Below are 26447 nucleotides of genomic sequence, written 5' to 3'. Positions count from 1 at the left end.
TTCTATTTTTAACATTGTGATATGAAAATAATTTTCATATTTGTTGTAAATGTGGTTTAAACTCGTGGTTATGCGTTAGAGTGGTGTATTTTTTTAGCAGCGTCGTCTTCAATGGTCTTTTTTTTTCTTCTAATAAAGACATATTCTGTCATTTTAAAACCACCAAAGTGTGTATTCGGTTTCCCCGTTTCATACGTATAATGCTTTAAAACTGTTTTTATTTTATTTTATTTTTTTACCTCGGAAGAGATATCAACATTTACCTCACTCCTCAGCGAATGTCAATCGTGGTGTCAGTATTTGATGAACTTATAAAGACTTCGGTGACTTATAAGTGTGACCAGCATGTGCACGGGATTCTTCCCAGAAGAATGAGTGGTCGCATTAGCTTGTACGACTTAAAATGAGCGAGTTTTGTTTTGACGTTTGGGCCAGGTTTACATGTTGTATCCCTAAGGAATGAAACGAACGTTTTTCCTGGCTTACAATTTTATTTGAAGTCACACATGCCTCAAAATACACTCACTTATCTAGAATTGAACGCTGAATCCGAAAATGTAAGTGAAATTGCCTTGTTTTTTTAAACATTATCTCCTATATATTCTAAATATATATCTGTGCAGTGTCTGTCTTGTGTTGTCTTGTCTTGTGTTGCCACTGAACTACTCCCTCAAACTTTTGTGAAATCGTACTATTCCAACTTGACCCACGGCGGGAGTATACGCTCTACTGAGTGGCGTTCTAGTTCCATCTGTATCGATTAAATAAGTTCCTGGCCTGGATAGATAAAGAATTTTCAAATCTATCAGAATGAAAAGTTTAAACCAATTAGAGACTATTCCTGACAACTTCCAAACTCGGCTATTTATCCTCTCATAATCATCCCTTGTATTCCTCCAATCACCAGCTCCACTCCGAGGAAAGGACACACCACTCTGCCATTCATAAATTGGACACACACATCTATCCAGAATTGTACAACCGCCTTCTCACCTAAATTAATTGCACAAAATCTTCCCAGAATTGTACAACCGCATTCTCACCTCATTTAACCACACACATCTAGCCAGGATTGTACAACCGCTTTCTCATCTCAATAAACCGCACACATATACCCAGAATTGTACAACTGCCATCTCATCTCAATTAACCACACACATCTACCAAGAATTGCACGACCGTCTTGGCACCTCAATTAACCGCACACATCTACCCAGAATTGTACAACTGCCCGCTCACCTCAATTGACCACACACATCTACCCAGAATTGTACAACCGCCATCTCACCTCAATTAACCGCACACATCAACCTAGAATGGTACAACCGCTTTCTCACCTCAATTAACCGCACACATCTACCCAGAATTGTACAACTGCCCGCTCACCTCAATTGACCACACACATCTACTCAATTGTACAACCGCCATCTCACCTCAATTAACCGCACACATATAACCAGAATTGTACAACTGCCATCTCATCTATATAATAATAGCGTAAGGACTCGACTTTGTTATCCCTTTTACGCCGCACCCAGTGACCCGATGCCCACGGCACTAATGGATTTACGATCTACGAACCGCGCTCTTTGTTTATCACCTACAGCCATACTCGAAAAATCTGAATTAGCCGACATTGTGGCCCAAAAGCATCCGATTACCTGCCGATACGACGCCATCTTATTGGCGTCTGCTTTGTGAAGGCGAAGCAAGCCGTCCGCTGATTGGACAGGCGAAGGCGACAGCTAGCCGTCCACTGAGTGGACAATCCTGAGCATGCATTTGTGCCGGTGTCGTTGATCGCGGTGTACGCTAACCTCATCAGGTGGGTTTACCATAATTTCTAAACATTCCGTAAACTGGGTATCTATTTGCCTGCTCCTGTCTTCTCCCACGGCCAGTTATATGTGGCATGTTCAAGAGCACGGTCGTTCAAAGATGTGTATATCAAGGTTGATAATACGAGTACGCAAGGAGTTGTCAGAGGCTTGACTATTACCCCAAACATTGTTTATCCAGAAGTTTTAAAATAATTTCAACCTCTGATACTGCGTTCATTGTATTATATTCCTACTGCTCTGCCTCGACATTGACATTGACGCTTACCAATGCGCCAGTATGGAGCTAATTCCAGTCGATTTACTAATCTGTTCATTTTTAAAAAGTCGATGGTTCCACTGCTGTTCCTTTCCATTGACACATACCACTGCGCCAGTGTGGCCAGAGTGGTGCGATGCCGATTCCTATTACGAATCCATTCATTTTTCAAAAGTATATCGTAGCGTTGTCATTTAAGTAGATTGCAATAAATACGTTGTTCATATACGCACTCTTCATTCTCATCTTTCTTCCTAACTCTTACTCGGACAAGCAAATCCCCTATGCCATCCATAATGGTACACTTCATCCAAACACCACATCCTTCCTCCCTTCCGTGGATGTTCCACGGGTTTCGGCTAGTCTCAATTAACCACACACATCTACCAAGAATTGCACGACCGTCTTGGCACCTCAATTAACTGCACACATCGACCCAGAATTGAACAACCGCCTTCTCACCTCAATTAACCGCACACATCGACCCAGAATTGTACAACCGCCTTTTCACCTCAATTAACCGCACACATATACCCAGAATTGTACAACTGCCTTCTCACCTCAATTAACCACACACATCTACCCAGAATTGTACAACTACTTTCTCCCCTCAGTTAACCACACACATCAATGCAGATTGTACAACCACCTTCTCATCTCAATTCACCACACAAATCTACCCAAATTGTACAACCACCTTCTCCCCTCAATTAAAAACACAAATTGTACAACCACCTTCTCCCCTCAATTAACCACACAAATTGAACAACCACCTTCTCCCCTCAATTAACCACACAAATCTAGGCAAATTGAACAACCACCTTCTCCCCTCAATTAACCACACACATGAATGCAGATTGTACAACCACCTTCTCACCTGCTGTTACCAGTTTTCTTCACCCGTAGACGTTTCCTGTCCATACCTACAGGTAACGTGGACGCATAACCATGCTCGGCATCTGCAAGGAAGATCATGAACATGCAACACACAACCGTCAGTGTTTATGGTAAAAGTACAGTGCAATACAATAGTAGGAGTAGAGTACAATACGATACAATAGTACAATACGATACAATAGTAAAAGTAGAGTACAATACGATACAATAGTAAAAGTAGAGTACAATACAATACAATAGTAAAAGTACAGTACAATAGTAAAAGTACAGTACAATAGTAAACGTACAGCTCACTACAATAGTAAAAGCGCAGTACAATACAATAATAAAAGTACAGTTCAATAGTAAAAGTACAGTACAATGCAATAGTAAAAGGTACAGTACAATACACTAGTAAAAGGTACAGTACAATACAATAGTAAAAGGTACAGTACAATACAATAGTAAACGGTACAGTACAATACAATAGTAAGAGGTACAGTACAATACAATAGTAAAAGGTACAGTACAATACAATAGTAAAAGTACAGTATAATACAATAGTAAAAGTACAGTACAATACAATAGTAAAAGTACAGTACAATACAATAGTAAAGGTGCAGTACAATACAATAGTAAAAGTACAGTGCAATACAGTACAATAGTAAAAGTACAGTGTAATACGATAGTAAAAGTACAGTACAATACAATAGTAAAAGTTCAGTACAATACAATAGTAAAAGTTCAGTACAATACAATAGTAAAAGTACAGTACAATAGTAAAAGTACAGTACAATACAATAGTAAAAGTGCAGTACAGTACAATAGTAAAAGTACCGTACACTACAATAGTAAAAGTAGAGTACAATACAATAGTAAAAGTGCAGTACAATACAATACAATAGTAAAAGTAACAATACAATACAATACAATAGTAAAAATACAATACAATAGTAAAAGTACAGTACAATAGGAAAAGTACAATACAATAGTAAAAGTACAGTACAATACAATAGTAAAAGTGCAGTACAATACAATACAATAGTAAAAGTAGAGTACAATACAATACAATAGTAAAAGTACAGTACAATACAATACAATAGTAAAAGTACAATACAATACAATAGTAAAAGTACAATACAATACAATAGAAAAGTACAATACAATACAATAGTAAAAGTACAAAACAATACAATAGAAAAGTACAATACAATACAATAGAAAAGTACAATACAATACAATAGTAAAAGTGCAGTACAATACAATACAATAGTAAAAGTGCAGTACAATACAATACAATAGTAAAAGTGCAGTACAATACAATACAATACTGAATTATTCACAATGCAAGGGAGAATCAGACAAGGAGTTTAGCAAAAGGAGGCAACTTGGTGCAAACCACAATCCATTCTGTCCTCTCATACCCATTATGTCTGCATCGGGGGAATAAGGAAAGGAGGGACACACAGTGGGGAACAAGTTAATCTCGGGAGGGACACACAGTGGAAGACAAGTTCGTCTTGGGAGGGACACACAGTGGAAGACAAGTTCGTCTTGGGAGGGACACACAGTGGAAGACAAGTTCGTCTTGGGAGGGACACAGAGTAGGGGACAAGTTCGCCTTAGGAGGCGCACACAGTGGAAGACAAGTTCGTCTTGGGAGGGGCACACAGTGGAAGACAAGTTCGTCTTGGGAGGAACACAGAGTAGGGGACAAGTTCGTCTTGGGAGGGAAACAGTCGGGGACAAGTTCGTCTTGGGAGAGACACACAGTGGAAGACAAGTTCGTCTTGGGAGGGGCACACAGTGGAAGACAAGTTCGTCTTGGGAGGGGTACACAGTGGAAGACAAGTTCGTCTTGGGAGGGGTACACAGTGGAAGACAAGTTCGTCTTGGGAGGGACACACAAAGTAGGGGACAAGTTCGTCTTGGGAGGGACACCCAGAGTAGAGGCCAAGTTCGTCTTGGGAGGGACACCCAGAGATGGGGACAAGTTCGTCTTGGGAGGTGCACACAGAGTAGAGGACAAGTTCGTCTTGGGAGGGACACCCAAAGATGGGGACAAGTTCGTCTTGGGAGGGACACCCAGAGATGGGGACAAGTTCGTCTTGGGAGGGACACCCAGAGTAGAGGACAAGTTCGTCTTGGGAGGGACACCCAGAGATGGGGCCAAGTTCGTCTTGGGAGGGACACCCAGAGATGGGGACAAGTTCGTCTTGGGAGGTGCACACAGAGTAGAGGACAAGTTCGTCTTGGGAGGGACACCCAGAGATGGGGACAAGTTCGTCTTGGGAGGTGCAAACAGAGTAGGGGACAAGTTCGTCTTGGGAGGGACACCCAGAGATGGGGACAAGTTCGTCTTGGGAGGAACACACAGTGGGGGACAAGTTCGTCTTGGGGTATGGCGGTGTCCACGGATGCATCTCTGCTCACATACGACCCGGACAGCTTTGCTCGTGTTATAAAATGGAAGCCAATTAACTATTTTGTGCAAGTGCATGCACGTACGTACGTACACGTGCGCGCATGGGTCACGCGAGGACACGTACCGCGATCCCGCCGCTCCAGGAAGTCCGCAGCGTCCAGCAGCGTCTGGATATTCACCAGAGACCTTTCCATGACCGGCTCGGTAGGCGAACTGTGTAGCTGTGACAGGCCTGTCCAGGTAGGCAAGCGAGGTACTTGCTTATCAGGTAAGACTGGTGCGCAGGTTGGCGATGCCAAGTTGTTTGTCAGGAAGTTTATCCGTTCGCTAGTCCAATAAGCACCCGGGTGAAGAAAGTCGTTAATGAAACCTTCGCTGCTTTGCGTGGTTTTGTTTATCACGTCTGCACAACAAGGCGCTACGTCTTTACCCAGCAACACTAAATGAGCGGAATCCCATTGGCCAGCTGTATCGCAATACGTCATCATAGACCGATGTCATTGGTGGGAAGCGTCGCCTCACGTGAGATCCCATGGGCGTGCCAAACTGAACCGAACTCCCATTCGTTGCTTCGTCTTTCACACTAGCCAATGGGTGGAGGCCACTGTCTCATTTGTTATGCCATGTGGGAGCCACATGGCTCAGGAAATGTGCGACTGAAACGGTGTCGCACCCGTCATATGATGGGGAACGGCACAGAACGGCACGGCATGTAATGGAAAAGCACAGCATGACACGGCAAGGAATGTCGCGGCACAGCATGGAACAGCACGGCACGGCACAGCATGGAACAGCACGGCACAGCATGGAACAGCACGGCACGGCACAGCATGGAGCAGCACGGCATGGAACAGCGCACGGCACAGCACGGCACATAATGGAACAGCACAGTACAGCACGACACGGCATGGAACAGTGCACGGCACGGCATGGAGCAGCACGGCACGGCATGGAACAGTGCACAGCACAGCATGAAACAGCACATCACAACACAGAACAACGCACGGCATGGAGCAGCACAGCACAGCATAGAACAGCACATCACGGCACAGCACAGCACGGTACAGCACGACACGGCATGGAACAGCGCACATCACGGCACGGCACAGCATGGCACGGCATGGAACAGCGCACATCACGGCACGGCATGGAACAGCGCACATCACGGCACGGTACAGCACGACACGGCATGGAACAGCGCACATCACGGCACGACACGGCATGGAACAGCATGGCACTGCATGGAACAGCGCACATCACGGCACGGCACAGCATGGCACGGCATGGAACAGCGCACATCACGGCACAGCACGACACGGCACGGCATGGAACAGCGCACATCACGGCACAGCACGGCAAGGCAATGAACGTCACGACACAGCATAACACGGCACAGCACGGCATGACATCCATCTGTGGCGATTAACATTTTCATACACAACATAACACACACACAAAGCAGAAGCAAAACCTTCGATCCAACCTGCTGATATTAATATTATTCACCCCTGCGGTTTATTGGGATTGTTTATGGGATTCTTTTGGGCTATGAACCATCCAAGTGATAGAGATTCACCTGCTATAAGCACCATATCAATGTGTGAGGGTGTGACGCTTTCCCTGCCACGGTGAGCCGGTTAGATGCTCGGGGGAAGTCGGATATGTCGGTCCCGGTTGTGAAATTCTATTCTCTTGTGTAATTGTTCCACTTATCAGCAACATCAGGTCACTGGCGATGTTGCGATGTTTCCATTTTGCGGAGCCTTGCGACACCATGGAAGGAGGAACAGGCTGATGGAGCTCAGCTGGCACGCCTGAACGTGAACGTGAAACCTTCACCGACACGTCTTCGTTTGCACCTCCGTTTACCTCCTTCTCGCCACCAATGTCACCTTTCTAAAAGCGCCACCTCATCGGACGTGTATTGGGCTCCATGACAAAAGCAACACGCATGAGATTGAGGATTCACCAAGGAACCAAATAAAGAGCGAGGGCTCGTTCCGTGGATACACCCGCAGGGATGGGAGGAAACATGAAACAAGGAAACACACAAATTGCATTTTATTTTAGGAACCGGTGTTACAGGTGAATCGACGTTGCGGGTTGAATTAACAGCTCAATCATGACGAAGCGCCCAACAAGCGCAGGACATGGAACATCATCGCCATTGCCAGTTAATGTCGCCCAGACTCCAAGTTAAAGTCGTCCAGACTCCAAGTTAAAGTCGTCCAGACTCCAAGTTAAAGTCGTCCAGACTCCAAGTTAAAGTCGTCCAGACTCCAAGTTAAAGTCGTCCAGACTCCAAGTTAAAGTCGTCCAGACTCCAAGTTAAAGTCGTCCAGACTCCAAGTTAAAGTCGTCCAGACTCCAAGTTAAAGTCGTCCAGACTCCAAGTTAAAGTCGTACAGACTCCAAGTTAAAGTCGTCCAGACTCCAAGTTAAAGTCGTCCAGACTCCAAGTTAAAGTCGTCCAGACTCCAAGTTAAAGTCGTCCAGACTCCAAGTTAAAGTCGTCCAGACTCCAAGTTAAAGTCGTCCAGACTCCAAGTTAAAGTCGTCCAGACTCCAAGTTAAAGTCGTCCAGACTCCAAGTTAAAGTCGTCCAGACCAAGTTAAAGTCGCCCAGACCAAGTTAAAGTCGCCCAGACTCCAAGTTAAAGTCGTCCAGATTCCAAGTTAAAGTCACCCAGACTCCAAGTCGTCCAGACTCCAAGTCGTCCAGACTCCAAGTTAAAGTCGTCCAGACTCCAGGTTAATGCCGTCCAGACTCCAAGTTAAAGTCGCCCAGACTCCAAGTTAAAGTCGTCCAGACTCCAAGTTAAAGTCGTCCAGACTCCAAGTTAAAGTCGTCCAGACTCCAAGTTAAAGTCGTCCAGACTCCAAGTTAAAGTCGTCCAAACTTCCAAGTTAAAGTCGCCCAGACTCCAAGTTAAAGTCGTCCAGACTCCAAGTTAAAGTCGTCCAGACTCCAAGTTAAAGTCGTCCAGACTCCAAGTTAAAGTCGTCCAGACTCCAAGTTAACCAACGATGTCCAAATCCACATGTGGAGATAGACATTTTCACCATGAGCCATGACTTTGTGTGTATTATAAGTAATTATTTCCACGTTTCTGTTCTCATTGTACGATTTCGTGATATAATTCGTAATTATGATATCACATCAATACTGTGTCGCTTTAGTAGCGAATCGTTATAAATATCGAGAAAATTGACGTTTTGATAGATGAAAGACCACGTGGGAAAAACATGCCCCCTGCTGTTAAACAATGACGTGGCTACTTGAGAGAAAAATATTAAATACAAGATGAAAAATTTCCCAGCAAAATATAGCTGACTATATCTACTATATACTATCGCGCGATTGCCCTCGGTTAATACCGTGGGCTCGCGGATGGCCAAACAGACTTTAATGGAGGCGGCGAACAATGACGGATTTTTACTATTCAAGCACGGGAGGAAGGAGGCAGAGGAAGAAGCGGCAAGCACTTACCTGTAGCGATCTCACCGGCAGTCTTCAACCCTGCAAATTAATCTCACACGAACACAGGCTTTGGAATGAAAGAGAAAATAATAGAAGAGTTTATTCAAAATAAATATTGGGACAGGGAAACACGGTGATACAACTAAATTCTAGGTTGGGACGTCCCCACTCACAGACTTCGAATACGAGACAAAGGGAGAATGAATCGCTCGTCGGTCACACGCAAGGTCCCGTTTGTTCGCATCACCAAGCCTCGCTCCAAGCACCAAGAGCCCGCAAAGAACCCAGGGAAGACGACGACCAATCACCAATCACCAAGCACCAAGAAAAACAAAGGGAAAACGACGACGACGACGACGACCAGGGAAGAACGCAGGGAAGAACACAGGGAAGAACAGGGAAGCACCAGAATGCCCGCAAACGAGTCATTTTGTCACCCGCGAGGTGACGTCAATTCTCTCCCATTACCAATCAGTCCCTCGCTTCTTTGTGGTCATTTCCCGCCTTCTGACATCACCAGCCCTTCCCCTCAAATCAACAACCTGCTTCTAAGTAGTGGTTTTGCGCCTTCCGCACTGATTGGCCGAATGTTTGCACCTTCTGCACTGATTGGCCGAGTGTTGGCCAATCAGTGGCCACGGTCGGTGGCCAAATCAGTGTGCCACTTCCTTCCACCTACATTGCACCAATCAGTGGCCAGCTCTTACCCCAGCCAATCACACGTTCCCTGGACGTGGTTCCAGCCTGCCTTGCATGATGTTTGTTGCTATACCAGCTGGTGATGTGACTGGCTGCGGCCCCATCGGCGGTGCCCCGATGTGGCTTCCTGCCCGTTCTTCCTGTAAGTCTTTTTGCGGCAGAGGTGAATTAATTAATGTGTGCACTAATGGATCTATCTAAGTGTCTATAGGATGTATTGCCATAAGGGACACTGGATTGCTCACAAAGGGAACGACACACGAGGGAATTTTACCCATAATCCCTGTACTAATTAGCATGGCCTGCCCCCTCATGGCGGGGACACAGATACAACGTATTCCGACATCCGGCTAAACATAGAACTTATTACAGGTAGATTCCCTATCACAGCAGTCGAGTGCCTACCTATGCAGATCTACCTGGATCTAGATATTTTCCTCTACCCCCCGACATAACACAACCTCCCCCCCCCCCCCCCTCCCCCTTAACACTTACTGTCTCACACTTAATTAACCTATGAAATAAATCAGGAGGGCTGTGGGAAGTGAGCCGGAGCTACCTACCTGTTCTCCTTAACATGCTAACCCCCTTAACAATCATGCAGGAAAATATTTACAATGATTTTAATTGGTCGTTCCTGCAGAGGGAGGAAAACAAACAACAGCATGCAAAAACCTACCTTAACCAGAAACTTTAACCTTAACTTGCAAAAACTCAAAAATTCCAAAACTCTAAGAAACATTTTTACAACCCCAGTCTACAGACCGCATCCCCCGGTGGATGCCACAAGACGCAACCTTACCTGCAGGGCCATCCCAATGCACCCCTAAATTTCCGCGGGCCCTGTCCTAGTGTTTACAGGTGAGTGACATGGCTCGGTGGATTTCACCCTCATTCATACAACACAAACCCTTAACCACTCATACACATTCCAAAAATCATTAAGGCACAAAAAGCAATACATGTACTTATTTCACCCCCCCTGCAGGACCATGGCATAGATGTCATATTCGTGTGTGCGTTCATTTCTACGAGGCAGCGGGGAGGTACCGCACGAGTAAGAGGGTGGGGGCGCTTCAGGCCGTGGTGCCCGCAGTCCAAAAACAAGTCACTTGACTTACAAATTCATTGCCCCCCCCCCCTTTACCTCTTGACCCCATGACAGTAAAACAGCCCTTTCCGCCATTATCCTGCTGATGGGGGGTCTCCACACACCAGGCTCCGTGGCCTCCTGCTTCAGCGCAGCTACACGGTTCGCCGGGAGTCTCCCTTACCCCAAGGCGCCCAAACAGACGCTCCACCAACGAGCTCCAATTTCCAGATACCACTGGCTGCCAGGGGTAAATTGCCGCAGAGGGGGGGGGGGGGGCGCAGGCATCGCTCCTCAGAGTTTGATCTGTACCTGCGGACACACACACCATCCCCACCCACAAAATCCCCAAAACACATTTCCTCCCCACAGCCATTCAATTTTCCAACACATTTCCATAGATGGTACAAAAGAGATGCCATGGCCCGTTCACATTTAAATCACTTATTTCCAAAAAACAATAGTCATCACTCACTCTCAGTTTCCATTCTCCATTACCACATAAAAACACATCACCTCTACACATAAACAAACGCCACCCACAAGACACTGTGTGGCACACATTCCATCCCCCTCACCGGCCATGTCATCACTCTCACCCACCCCTTACTCCAAATTACCTGTCCCCAATTTCCGTAAGCAAGTCCTGAAGCCTGGGACAGTAACCATCAAGGCCTTAACCCTACCTTGATGTGCAGGTATTTGCCAGGTGGTCAAGTCCAAAGTGCCATCCACCCTCAAAATCCCAAAATTTATCCCATTGGGCCGACCAAATTTTCACCAAATTTCACTTTTGTCCCCACTATACTGGCAGGTATGTGGATCCGCCTCTAACGGTGATTATCACTACACAACTACATGTGGCTACGACAGCTCCACACCACTACCGTGCAAGGGTCATCGGGACAAGGTGAGCAGTCAAAACGCCAACATGGCCCATGAGCGTCCATAAGGGTGCGACCCACCATCCATCCTTCGGCCCCCCTGCGAGGAACACGGCTGCACCAACCCCAGCTGGCCAATGTGGTGAGCACCTGCTGCCAACAAACACGACCATACCCACAACCTTGGCCCTGGGGGAGACAGCCGCAGTGCGTGGCATTCACCCTCACGTCACCTACGCCGCCCTCATCCCCCAGTCCACACAACTGCAGCCCCCAGTGCCCACCCACACTTGACCACACCAGGGTCCAGCCGACAGCCATGCTCCACCAGGAGACCTACCCAGAAGACATGGTCCACACACCTCGGACACCCAAAGCACCACGTTGACCCTCAACGACACAACTCCATCCCCATGATCCCGTGTCCCAAATATCGGCACAGTCACCCCTGCAACCAGTTGAAAGCTGTGTCCTGCTAACCTGTCAATTTTTATCACAGCCTCCAACACACTGGTCTTGCACACTTGGATCAATAATGGTGACACTGCTGTCAGTACCTACCAACCTACCATGGCATTTCAAAATTCACCCTTAAATTTACATCTAACCCTCAGATTATCCATGCCAAATATTTTTTTACATTTTACTAAACTCACCAAAGAAGGGTGCTTTTCCATTCACATGCCAGCCGAGCAGCCCTTTCCATACACATGCCCACACACATGCCGGCCCATATGCTCGGCTCGTTACACATTTCGAGATTCAACAATCCCATAGCTCTCTTCCCAAGCCGAGAGTCCACAAATCATAACGCAACATCTGTGGAAGATCATTCTCACACCATCATGTTCCACCGATGCTCCAATGGTTGTCCAGTAGACTATAACATTCCCTGTCCATGCGGTACGACCCACGTCCATAGACCACCACAGCATGGCAGGTCACCACATGCTGGCTGTCCCAGAGTCTCAGGGAGAGGGTGTCAGGCCGCATGCCCGGGCGGTCACCACATCAGGCCCAAGTTTGCCGTCCGCACTGCCACCACCAAAGTGCGACCTATAACACCTCTCCCTAGTGGTCCTCATATACGCCATCCCAGGCACTTTTGGAACCACCTCGGACCTCCTGGAGGTCTTAACCCCACCAAGGTCTGGTGACCCTGCTGGCCTGAGCCAACCGCTCAGGCGGCGCCCCGACGGTCAAGGGACGCCACACTCCACCAGACCCCCCGTGGGGCCCAGGTCGTACCACGACACCCATGGCTGAACCCCACGTCCAAATCTCGCCAGGACAGCCCCCCAGCTGGCTGGCATACTCAAATTTTTAAAGGGGCAACTTTTGCCCGAAGCCATCCCCAATGACCACTCCTGGTCCAAATTCCACAGCCCAGGGACCTACTCCCACCAAGGCTGTGCCAAATCAAATTCCCATTTAAGCATAAGTTATTTTTCCTTTTAAATTTTTTTATTTCCTGTCCCAAACTGCAGCTGCAGGTAACAACTTCTCCAGGTTGTTCTGCCCCTTCCTGCAGCTGTTCCACATTCCCTACCGGGACCAAATTTTCCGACGCTCTATCTCCCGACTCTCCCAGGTCCAAATCCAGCTCAGAGCCAAAACACTCCCCCAACTGGTTATTAGTCCCCTACCGGTGTACACCAGAGGGGACTATAGGTTTGCACGCCGTCCCTCCGTCAGTCCGTCAGTCCGTCAGTCTGTCAGTCTGTCAGTCTGTCACGCAAAGAACAGCTTTCCGGACTTTTTTTTCTAAACGCTTAATGCTAATGATTTCAAACTTGGCACATGGTTTCCTCATGATAAGTTACAGATCAAGTTCGAACTCCACGACGTTTCGATCATTTTTGACAAAGTTATGGCACTTTGAACTTTGGGAATTCTGATAATTCTGATGATCCTTAACTCAGTGCCATTTTAAGTTTTAATTTCCTTTAAAAACGATTTTCTCTGCAATAATAAGACTGATTGAGATCAAATTTTCACCATAGGAGGGACTCGGTCTGTAGAATATTATAATGGTAATTATGACGTCACAGGTCACGTGGTTCTGGCGCCATAGTGTTTTTCGTGAAAACACGAAAACCCCTTTTTCTCTGCAACGGCTGAAAAGATCGAGGCCAAACTTTGCAGGCAGAATCGCATAACCATGACGAACAAAAAGGTCAGCGAGCATGACGTCATGCGTCACATGGTTTCAGAGTTATGACGTTTTTAAGCATGAATCTTTAAAACCGAGCCCCTCCCTCATTTTGATCCAATCGAGGGGAAACTTCACAGATCTGTTCCGCATGTCAGTCTACTAAAATGTCCTTTTGGAATTTACGATAGCTCACGTGGTTTGGCAGATATCGTTAATTAAACGAAAATATTTTTAAAATGGATATCTCTTGAATCGCTTTATTGATCGACGTGAAACTTCATACTATTGTAGAAGTCATGAAGAGTAACAAGTTTGCAAAATGTCAAGATGATTGGATGTACGGTCTGGAAGCTAGACGTTGTTATTGCGTGAAGAAGAAGAGGCGTCAAGTGTGCGGGTTTAATTATTTATCACATGTACAGACTGAAAGCATCGTTGGACATGACCTGTTGCGGTCATTTTAACCTCAAATAAAATTCTAATTTAAGATTTGTCAATAGCTGAGGTATATTAACAAACGAATAAAACAGATTTGGTCAAATTCTGACTTTTTAAACTCGATCGCATTTGACAGAGTTGTGACAAGCTGAGGAAGAAGAAACCTCGCATTGGCTTCTCCAATGTGCCATAAAAAAATGGATATCTCTTGAATCGCTGGTACCTCAGACCGTGAGTTGGTAATAATTTATATAATTCACACAGTGCAATACGTGCAGGCCGCTCCACGGAGCGACCTTGCAGGCTTGTCAACGAGGCGAGGCGTGACAACGTGTCTCAGCATACCTCAGATCAAGTTTGAAAACCAGCATCAACCTGCATAAATTTGCATATTCGATCTTTTTTGACAAAGTTATGGCACTTTGAACTTTGGTAGGGGACATGTATTGCAGCGCAATACACAGAATGCTTGTTCAATTTCGGAGCCTCCTGTACCCAATTGGTGTGCATGGTGAGGGTCTCCTCGGTCACCTCAACCTCCTCCTCGGTCACCTCAACCTCCTCCTCGGACACCTCAACCTCCTCCTTGGACCGACTCACCTCATCCCCCAAACTCCTTTGGGCCTGGTCCAGCTCTACCTCCATGGGACTGTCCCAGGTCCCCAGCCGCTGGGTCACATCATTTACATCCCCATCACCATTACAAATCATTTCTGGCCCCGACAGGTCTTCCCCAATAAATACCCGGTCCGGCTCCATTACTCGGACCCCCCCCCCCCTATTATTACCCCCTCTTGCACTGCAGAACTGCCCTTGTGCTGCACCATTCAAAATTCATCCCCTTGTTGAGGTGTTGTGACATCCACCCGGCCCCGATAACCCTCCAGGCCACCATGTGGGAAACATTTCCCAATAAAATTTAAATCTTCCCGATTTACATTTTTACACTCCAAATTTCCTTCCCTAACTTCCCCATTCACTTCAATTGCCATTCCCGGTGCAATTCCCTGCTCCTGTGCCCCATGCACAGCTGCATGGCCCATACTCTCTTCCATTCCCAAATTGAATTCCCCTCGTTCCGATTGAATTTCTGCCACCCTTGGCTTCTCCTGGGCCCCATGTGAATCATTCCTTTGTTCTTTCTTTATCTCATTCGTTTGCTCACACATGGGGTTTTCGTTTCTTTAATCTGGGCATCCAGTCTTTCACTACCTCCCCTTATTAGCCCCCTCAATTCATTACGCATTCCCTTAGTCTCTCCCTTCAATTCATTTTTCATTTCCCTCATCTTATTACTCATTCCCTCCAACGGATCACTCATCGTGTCCATCTTATTATTCCGAGCATTCATTGTCTTCATTATTTGCTCAATTGCGGCCATGAAAGCTTTCGGAACCGTCTCTATGGTGGGGGTAGCTCCATCGCTATGCTCAACCCCCCCCCCCCCCCCAACTACCTCCAACCCACTTCAAATGCTATCCACACCTTCCACCCTTTCTCCCATATCGCGTACCTCTTCCATCCTTGGAGAAGAGGTAGCTTTCCCGCACGGATTTTACCTCAGCAACCGATTTAACTTTAATGACGCACGCACCGTTCGAGTCTCGCTCACCAATCGACGATTCAATTTTAATCGCCTCGGACTATAACAATTTTTCGTCCGAATGCTGAGCGCAATGTGCGTCCGACCGTGTCGATCGCAAACGCGGACAAAAAAAAATTTGTCCATCGGGCCCATATCCCACACTCATGACACCACTTTATAATATGGTTCAAATCCCACTCCTTGACAACACTTGACAACGATTGCCCTCGGTTAATACCTTGGGCTCGCGGATGGCCAAACGGACTTTAATGGAGGCGACGAACAATGACGGATTTTTACTATGCAAGCACGGGAGGAAGAAGGAAGAGGAAGAAGCGGCAAGCACTTACCTGTAGCGATCTCACCGGCAGTTTTCAACCCTGCAAATTAATCTCACATGAACACAGGATTTGGAATGAAAGAGAAAATAATAGAAGGGTTTATTCAAAGTAAATATCGGGACAGGGAAACTTGGTGATACAACGAAATTCTAGGTTGGGACGTCCCCACTCACAGACTTCGAATACGAGACAAAGGGAGAATGAATAAAATAAATGTCCCGTCACGTATTTGTGAATGCGAGCTTATCTGTCTGGCAGTGTAGCGTGGGTTCGATGTTTGAGCGCGTCATCCGACACAGCTTCAGTTGGCGTGAAGCAGGCCTCAATGCGCCCTTGTTCGCCCGCCGTCAGGCTTCACCGAGTGCCTCGCTCGCCCCGGTCTCGTCTGCTCAACGACCCACCTCGCTCGCCCGCTGGTCGGTCGCACACGAGGTCCCGTTTGTTCGCAGCACCAAGCCTCGCTCCAAGCACCAAGAGCCAGCGAAGAACCCAGGGAAGACGACGACCAATCACCGAGCACCAAGCACCAAGAAGAACCCAGGGAAAACGACGACGACGACGACGACCAGGGAAGAATGCAGGGAAGAACGCGGGGAAGAAGAACAGGGAAGCACCACAATGGCCTCAAACGAGTCGTTTTGTCACCCGCAGGGTGACGTCAATTCTCTCCCATTACCAATCAGTCCCTCGCTTCTTTGTGGTCTTTTCCCGCCTTCTGACGTCACCGGCCCTTCCCGACAAATCAACGTTCTGCTTCTAAGTAGTAGTTTTGTGCCTTCCGCACTGATTGGCCGAATGTTCGCGCCTTCCGCACGGATTGGCCGAGTGTTCGCACCTTCCGCACTGATTGGCCAAGGTGTCCACGGTTGGTGGCCAATCAGTGTGCCACTTCCTTCCACCTTCCTTGCACCAATCAGTGGCCAGCTCTTACCCCAGCCAATCACACGTTCCCTGGACATGGTTCCAGCCTGCCTTGCACGATGTATGTTGCTATGCCAGCTGGTGATGTGGCTGGCTGCGGCCCCATCGGCAGTGCCCCAATCTGGCTTCCTGCCTGTTCTTCCTGTAAGTCTTTTTGTGGCAGAGTGGAATTAATTAATGTGTGCACTAATGGATCTATCGAAGTGTTTATAGGATGTATTGCCATAAGGGACACTGGGTTGCTCACAGAGGGAACGACACATGAGGGAATTTTACACATAATCCCTGCACTAATTAGCATGCCCCACCCCCTCATGGCGGAGACACAGATACAACTTATTCCGACATCTGGCTCAACATAGAACTTATTACAGGTAGATTCCCTATCACGACAGTCGAGTACCTACCAATGCAGATTTACCTGGATCTAGATATTCCTCGACCCCCTGACAAAACAACATATACACAAACAGTCATGGCCAAAAATATTGGCACCCTTGCACTGTTTTCAAATAATGCACCATTTCTTCCAGAGCATTGTTGAAATTGAAAAATATTTTGGTGTCCACATGACGGGTTGGCCCCCCCTTTGGAACTCAAGAAGAGGCACCTTGAAGCAGCAAAATGTGGTTGAATACAAAATCGAGCAAACACAATATTGCGGTGCATGTCTTGAAATCGCAAGGCCTTGCCACACCAGACCATGCAAGTCCAAGCCGCCCTGAAATCATTCTGACACAAGATCCTTTATAATGTTGCGGATATGGGATTTGGCCTCCATCCATATCCGCTTGTAAATATTCCCCTATTTCCCCAATACTCCCCAACTATCCCCAATCCCCCATTCCCTAGTCCCATTGTCTGTAAACAACACTCTGTAGCCCCGACCTTCCCCTTTTTCCCCCATTAAATGTCGTACCCAGGTTCACCGCATCTCACGTAGACAACTATAGGACATCTTGCTAGTTATTCTTAGTCTATGTCAGTTAAGGACTCGTTTCCATTAATTCTGACTCTTCGTTGCACCAGAATGTGATTGTATGGCACCATTAGTAAGTTTAGGACCTCCCAATACCTCCCCGCATCTCTTCCTCATGAAACAACAACACCAACAACAACAACAGCGGCGCGGGGAGTGCGCGTCCTCACTCCGGCTTGGTTAGCCGCCATTGACCATGTGCTCCGACGGGGTTACCACGCAGGGGCTCACTGTCAGCTCCTCGTCAAGGGCGGAGCCCGGTAACCCCCCGCACCCAATAAGAAGCGGCGGACCGATTCCATCTGGGGCGGAGCTAACGAGCCGAGGGCGTGTCACTCCCCGCTGGACATGCGCAGGAAGATGGAGGTGACGTCAGATGCGCCTCAGCTACGAAGAAGAAAGGACGCCACCTCCTAGCGCTGAGAGATACCTCCCGCATCTCTGGACCGGACCGAGTCGATTCTGCCCCTGAGCCAAGGTGCACTTTGAGCTATCGACTACCTGCCCTTCCTTGCCATCAATCCCTGTGTGAGTCAGTCTTGTCCCGTTTGTCTGTGGTCTGTCGGGGCTAAGATAAGACCGTGTCTAAGTGCCCATCTTTCTGTGCTGTACCTCTTGTGCCGTGTAATCTAAACGTTCTGCATACCCCATATTATATCCTCCTCCGGAGGTCTTGAGAACTGTACCGCTGGTGTCGTGTCATTTAACCCAGCCGTTGTGTCCTTTCCTTCATTGATTTAGCATAGCGCGATTCGGCCAACGTTCGAGTGTAATCGGGTAACTTGTGCGAACACGGCGGCCATTCCGCTCGGCCCATCATAACATCCTAATAAGTCGTGTCCGTAACAATTGGTGTCAGGAGTGGGATCGGTCCCGGAGCGCGTTTCACGCGCTCGAAATTATAACGGCGAAATTTGATTGTGTTTTACAAAAATAAAAACCCGAATTTTGAAAGTCGCGCTATGGCAGATCAAGACGGCTGGGTTCCGGTAGAGGAGAGTGAGGCAGGGTCGATCCAGGACTAAAATGAGGGACATGAGGAGAGCGAAGCAGTGAGGGTAGCAGGGTCGCAAAATGGCGTCGTCGCGCACGAGGTTACGGGCGTGCAAAATGGCGCCTCGCACATGGCCACGGCGACCGCGCCCGCGACCGTAGTAGCGCCGCTGGTAGATTTGGACCTTTTTTTCATACAAATGAAGGCCCTTATGGCCCAGAATAGCGAGAAAATGAGGGAGGAAATGAGGGCTGATAGTGAGCGATTGGGTGAGCGATTGGAGGGCCAAATGGGGGTAATGGGGAACCGGATGGATGCTCAGGGTGAGCGATTGGAGGGCCAAATGGGGTCCAATAGCGAGAAATTGAGGGAGGACATGGGGGCCCAGATCGGAGGGTTAGGGAGTAGAATAGAGGGATTAGACAATAGATTAGGGGAAATACAGGAGGGGTTAATGGGGGTAGAAAACAGAATGGCCGCTCAAGAGAATCAAATGGAAGGGATGCAAAAGGGGTTAGAGGGGTTAGAAAACAGTATGGAAGGCAAATTGAGGGACATGAGGGACCAAGCGGAAATGGAAGTTAAACAAATGGGGCAGCAGATAGAGGGGGTCAGAATGGGGGTAGAAACTAAACTGGATGCTCACAGGGAGGAAATGGAGCAGATGAGGGTGGCATCTGGGCAGGAGATGCAAGTGATGGGAGAAGAGATCAGAAGAGGGGTGAGTGAGGAGGTCGGAGGAGTGCGCGAGGAGGTGAGGCACTGTAAGGAGCACATGGAGAAGGAGGTGAGAAAGGGGACTGTAAAATTGCAAGGGGGCATAGAGGACCTGACGCAGGAGGTGGAACAGCTGACGGAGGGACAAAAAGGACTAACGGAGCAGGTTCAAAGGAACACTGCGGTATTAGGAGGGTTAAAAGCGACACAGAAAGAACTAAAAGACGACTTGATAGCGACGAAGAGGCAATGTCAGATGGTACGTGAGGGACTGACAACGAGGTTGGACGAGGTGACAGAGGTAATGGAGACGAAGGACCGGCAGGTGAGGACGCACATGGAAACGGTCAAGGTAGCCTTGGAGGACGAGCTTGAGGAGACGTACCGGGGAATAAAAGAGGTGAAGCAGAAATTAGAAGAAGTGGAAGAAGGGGTGAGCGAAATTAAGAAGCGACGGAGAGGGGATAAGAAAGAGATAAAAGAGGAGATAAAAGAATTGGTCCGAAGTCTGTGTTCGGATCGTGATGATGTGCTCATTAACCGGATGAGGGATTCGCAGGTGATGGAGGAGAAGCGAAGAGGAAGAGGACCCGGTGTAAGTGGTGACCAATATGGTCGTGCGTATGATGCGCCAGGGGATTTAAGAAGCTTGGGGGTCGAGATGGACCCGGGTGTTCGTGAGAGGCCGTTGGTGAAGTGTGCGACAGGTCTGGTGTGCGAAAAAGGAGGTGTGCAAGAAAGTCCGACTCTGGGGTGTGTGAGGAAAAAGTGCGTGCCAAGGAGTGAGGGTGCTGGCGAGAGTGAGTCGGTCGTAGCGCGTGTGCGAGGGAGCACATGGAAGTGCGGTGTGGTAAGTGTTACAGAGGGTGTGACAGGAGAGTGTGTGCAAGAGTGTGCGTGAGAAAGGTGTGTGACGGACAGGTGCATGGGGAAAGAGTGCGCTGTCAAAGGCAAGGAAGAATGCACGCCTGTGGTGAGTGTTACAGAGGGTGTAACGGGAGAATGTGCGCAAGAGTGTGCGCGAGAAAGGTGTGTAACGGACAGGTGCATGAGGAAAGAGTGCGCTGTCGGGAGTAAGGGTGAGTGCGTTGTCAAGAGTGGAGGTGAGAGTAGTGAGAGTGACAAGGAGCGTGAGTTGGTTGTGACAGGTGAGCGAGGATGTACACCTGGAATGGAAGGATGCACACCTGGAATGGTAGAGCGTGAGTGGGAATGCACGCTGGAATTGGTAGTGAGGCACGTGGTTGGGTGTGCGAGTGAGAGCACACCTGTGATTGTCACCGAGGAGGTGACCGAGGAGGGAGCGCGAAGAGGTGTGTTGGTGAGGTGTGCTAGCGACGAATGTGTGCCAAGGTGTTGGGTGGTCAGGTGTGTGACCAAGTCGGGGAGTGGAATGAGGGTACCGAGGTGTGTAAGGAAAGGTACGAGGAGCATGGAGACGGCTGGATGTGTGAGCAAGGAACGGGCTGCGGGGTGTAAGCATACAGGTGAAGCATCGACGTTAAACGGAGCAGCGGTTAGGTCGACTTTTAGCCGAATCGGGCCCTCGGTGCGTGCCGGGCCTCGCTTTGAACGGCCGCGTCCGTGCTCCACTAGGCGGAGCGGGCAGCTGGATAGGAAGGGTCGTCATGGCGACCACTTTTTGTTGAGGCATTCCGGCAGGTCGAGATCGAGCCATGGGATGGCTCCGTGCCGAGATGGTGCGTGGGACCTCGGCCCGGGTAAACCTCCTTCCCTGCACCGAATGCGGGACGTATCCAGCCGCTGGCACCACACAACCCGCATTCATGGCTTGGCTGTACGAAGCCGGGCTTTGGACAGGAATTGGCGCACCGAGAGGCATTAGTGAGTAGACTGTGTGATGAGGTTAGTGTTTTGGACCCAAAATTAGAAAAAAACAAAATTTGATGATTGGCAAAGGATTGGCAGTAGTGATTGGCAGATGATGAGTAGTGATTGGCAAATTTTTGATTTGTTGAAATTGGACGAGCAAAATTTATAGTGAGAGACCCCCGATGTGGTGGGATGGCAAATCCACCATCCTTCCCATGGGGGGCAAATGCGCAATAGATTATGGCAGTGAAAACTAGCCCGGGTGGGTTAGGATATTGATAGGGACCTAGAAGATGACATTAGGTAACGTTAAGGTTAGTTAGTGACTGATACCTGTAGTGGGGACGCAGGTAGATTAGTGTGGATTATAATGACGAGGGAGCGCAATAGTTTAAAGGGACGACTGGGAAGCGCAAGTTTCAGAGGGGAGTAGTTAGATGAGATGATGCTGTGTGAGAGCTGGACAGGTGTGTGGAGCAGTGTATGAGTAGTGAGTGTTGTGGATCAGCGCGAATGCGCTTGGGGAGAGAAGGGTGCAGGTGGCACCAGGTGTGAGAGCACAGGTGTGCAAGTGCAGGTGTGTGGAATACATGGAGTGAGAATGGTGGAAATTGTGGAGTGGAGTGGAAGGTGCGAAGGTGTGAATGGGGGAAGGGTGGACCCCCATCACGGATACCCGGGGCGGGTAGTGTAAGTGTTAGGTAGAGGGTATAGGTAAATTGTGGTTGGATATTGGCATTTGTGGTGCGGTTGCAGAATGGTATTGTGGATGGGTGCATTAGTGTTGTGGAAATGGCTGGGCGTGTAGCCTGTTAGTGTGTGTAGTTGGTTTGGGCACTCCACCACTGTGAGGATGTCGGCCAGGTGAGGCCGCAGGTGGGCTCTGGGAGCCGGTAGAGTTGTGGATGGGGCCCGAGGATCCGGAGGACGGACCCGGGTAGCCCAGTGCCAGAGAGGGCACCGAGTGGGGAGAGCGCCAGAGGGCCTTCCCCAGGTAGATAGGTTAGGGTAAGGAGCAGGTAAGCTCGGAGGCAACTGCAGTGGTGGGGGTGTGCAGGTGGGTAGACCTGCTGGGAGAGCTACACGTCACAGCCCAGAAATTGTGCGAGAGCACCGAGTGTTGAATCGGGGGAGTGAGACCCCAAATTGAAAAGCACCACAGATTGGTCAATGGGAATTGGTTTTTAGAACCCATAGTGTAAGAGGGCCAATGGTTTGGCAGGAGAAAGACCCCGGGTAATGTAAAGTTGTTAAAGTCATTTAGGAAATAGTTAGGATTGATGAACCTGTCGCACCATACGCAGCCACTTACCTGAGGTGATGATGATGACTCCACACCTGTGTTCCTTTGTTCTGTGTGCAGGAAATGAGAATTGCTGTGTGGATTGGTGAGACGCATCACGACGTGGATGAGACATTGGGGTGATTCCATCTCTCCCTCCTTAGGAGGGACTGATGATGAATTGGTGATGGCAAATTTGGATGTTGAATTGGAGATGGCAAATTTTGATGAGAGTTGGAAATGGCAAATTTGATTGGTTAGGAGGGAGAGAAGACGAATTTGGTTTATGGGAGGAACAGGGAAGACAGTAGGGACGTTTGTTGATTTGTAAAGTAGATGTTTATGGGTAGTGTTGTGTTTTGTGGATACAGTAAGGGGTAAGGGAGGGGCAATGTAGGTTACCTGGTGGGGGGGGGGGCGTACGGTAGGAACGTACCTGTCTCACCTGGTTCCCATGTGCCCCCAGTGTGCATTACCTTGCATTGCGTGCACTTTTGCGCCCTTACCACCTTACTCACTTGTCTTCTTCTTTTGTCTCCCACCTCCGAGGATCTGGCTTTGGGGCAGAGAGAGAGAGGAGAGAGAGGTGCTGGCTCCACAGTTGTGGGCCTGTACTTTCGCTGCTTGCTGCCTGGATCGATACACCATATGGACCGCAATGTTTGTGGCCGCCCACCATGGACCGCAGTTCTTTTGCGGGCAAGCACCACCCGTTGATGGACCTATGGGTCAACGTGGCACCTATGCCATACAGGTGAACCACTAATAGTTGGCCCCCTGACGGCCACAATTTAGAAATGGACGCGGTTGGCGCCTTTCTTTATTTTTGAAGTAAGCCAGAACACCAAGTGGGCTCCAAGGCAAGACCAGCGGCAGAACATCGGCCGGCTGCGACACCACCGGTGACGTTGAGCACTTTATTGGTGCACCGGATGGTGCTGACTGTATGAATAAGGGTGGTGCTTTTGGTGCTTGAACGGGGTGCTCTGCACATTATATTAAAGGCCGTAAGGCCACAGGGCACTCGTGGGTTGGTGTATCGATGCTGGCATGCGTGCTCTCTCTATGCATAACATCTGCATGTGTTCCTCCAAAAACAGGTCCTGGATCGTAGTGTAAATATCAGTGTAGTCTTGTATAAATAATGCTCCCTACCGGCTGTATGTTTAGTTTGAGGATCCTTTCCGCGATTCGGTTATCCTGTGGGTGTGTTTCTGTGAGGAGAAGGGTGCAACATCGCAGGGGGACATATTTACTCATTTGTGAACATCTGTAAAACTGTCGCACTCAGGGTTGAGTTAATAGTAGAGGGAACTACATCTGAGTGCCACACTAACGTAGGTAAAAATTTATCGGGTCGGGACGCCCCGAGGTAGAGAAGGGTGCAATGTTGCGGATATGGGATTTGGCCTCCATCCATATCCGCTTGTAAATATTCCCCTATTTCCCCAATACTCCCCAACTATCCCCAATCCCCCATTCCCTAGTCCCATTGTCTGTAAACAACACTCTGTAGCCCCGACCTTCCCCTTTTTCCCCCATTAAATGTCGTACCCAGGTTCACCGCATCTCACGTAGACAACTATAGGACATCTTGCTAGTTATTCTTAGTCTATGTCAGTTAAGGACTCGTTTCCATTAATTCTGACTCTTCGTTGCACCAGAATGTGATTGTATGGCACCATTAGTAAGTTTAGGACCTCCCAATACCTCCCCGCATCTCTTCCTCATGAAACAACAACACCAACAACAACAACAGCGGCGCGGGGAGTGCGCGTCCTCACTCCGGCTTGGTTAGCCGCCATTGACCATGTGCTCCGACGGGGTTACCACGCAGGGGCTCACTGTCAGCTCCTCGTCAAGGGCGGAGCCCGGTAACCCCCCGCACCCAATAAGAAGCGGCGGACCGATTCCATCTGGGGCGGAGCTAACGAGCCGAGGGCGTGTCACTCCCCGCTGGACATGTGCAGGAAGACGGAGGTGACGTCTGATGCGCCTCAGCTACGAAGAAGAAAGGACGCCACCTCCTAGCGCTGAGAGATACCTCCCGCATCTCTGGACCGGACCGAGTCGATTCTGCCCCTGAGCCAAGGTGCACCTTGAGCTATCGACTACCTGCCCTTCCTTGCCATCAATCCCTGTGTGAGTCAGTCTTGTCCCGTTTGTCTGTGGTCTGTCGGGGCTAAGATAAGACCGTGTCTAAGTGCCCATCTTTCTGTGCTGTACCTCTTGTGCCGTGTAATCTAAACGTTCTGCATACCCCATATTATATCCTCCTCCGGAGGTCTGGAGAACTGTACCCCTGGTGTCGTGTCATTTAACCCAGCCGTTGTGTCCTTTCCTTCATTGATTTAGCATAGCGCGATTCGGCCAACGTTCGAGTGTAATCGGGTAACTTGTGCGAACACGGCGGCCATTCCGCTCGGCCCATCATAACATCCTAATAATTCGTGTCCGTAACAATATAATCAAACAAAGCCTAAAAAAGCCTCCGCTGAAGTAATGACCTCAGACAAGAGAGATTAAGTTTAAAGGCACAGATGTGTGAAAATAAGATAGTTCTCAGGCTATTTTTCCCAACAAGCTGGGCTTTTACAAGGACCAGGGATGCATTCCCATAATAAAGTTCAATGGGGTTTACTTTTGGCAGTAAAACACATACAATCAAAGGAACAAATCAAAGGATACATCTTACATCATCCCCTGTTCGAGGTTAACTTACAACTATTCCCATAACTTTCTTCCTTAGAAGATGGTGAAAAAATGTCCCCAAGGTTGGATATGACCAAGCAGTGAATCAACATGTTTTGCAGTGAATCTAGTTTTTTTTGAAGCAAGCAAAAGAAAGACACAATTAAATATATATTTCTCAGGTGCCCTGTGTCACGTGGTGTGCCCCCCATGGCCCCCGACACACATACAGTCACGTGAAAAAGTGAGTACACCCCATGTAAAGTTTTGACTTTTTCAACATATTTCAACATACAGCTATTTGATCTTCATTTCAACAATATTGATAGATAAAGGTTATATAATATAACAAATATCATGAAACATTTACATTTTGTAGTCCATTGTATAATTTAAATAAACATCAATGCAAATTTCGCATGTGGAAAAAGTAAGGACACCCCTGCATTTATCACTACTTCAAATACCTAAAATTAGAATCAGGTGCACTAGCTCAGGTGTACATGATTGGAACATCGTTAGAGAGGATCTTGGAGGAACCTGTCTTATTTAAACCTCAGACATTTAGTTTGGTTTGCTCTTTGTTGTTGAAGTGTGCGGCGTCACCATGCCGAGATCAAAAGAGCTCTCTGAGGCCTTCAGAAAGAAGGTTATAGATGCCTACGAGTCTGGGAAAGGATTTAAAAAGATCTCCAAACAATTTGAAATCAATCATTCGACTGTCCGGAAGATCATCTACAAGTGGAGTAGATTCCAAACAACTGCCAACTTGTTCAGGCCAGGCCGCCCCAACAAGTTCAGCCAGAGAGCAGACCGCAAGATGCAGAAAGAAGTCTTGAAGAACCCCAGAATGTCATCGAGGGACCTACAGGTAGCTTTTGCCACTGTTGATGACAAAGTGCACATGTGTCTACCATTAGAAAGAGGCTGCACAAATTTTATCTACATGGGAGGTGTGC

General features: G+C 48.2%; 1 long non-coding RNA gene across 1 annotated transcript in view; it reads right to left on the bottom strand.

The window, feature by feature from the left end:
• LOC144890680 (uncharacterized) overlaps nt 1-5850 on the bottom strand; it is a 7284-nt gene extending 1434 nt beyond the window's left edge. The window contains exons 1-2 of the long non-coding RNA XR_013622409.1: nt 5523-5850; nt 2975-3056 (exon numbers count right to left, since the gene is read on the bottom strand). This is a non-coding gene — a long non-coding RNA (uncharacterized LOC144890680). The remainder of the gene's footprint in view (nt 1-2974; nt 3057-5522) is intronic.
• Nucleotides 5851-26447: the final 20597 nt, after the last annotated feature.

Source organism: Myxine glutinosa, chromosome 2 (assembly GCF_964187855.1).
Source record: "Myxine glutinosa chromosome 2, kmMyxGlut1.1, whole genome shotgun sequence".
NCBI classification, from domain to species: domain Eukaryota; kingdom Metazoa; phylum Chordata; class Myxini; order Myxiniformes; family Myxinidae; genus Myxine; species Myxine glutinosa.
The sequence above is the reverse complement of the archived record's forward strand: the minus strand, read 5'-3'. Positions and strand labels throughout refer to the sequence as shown.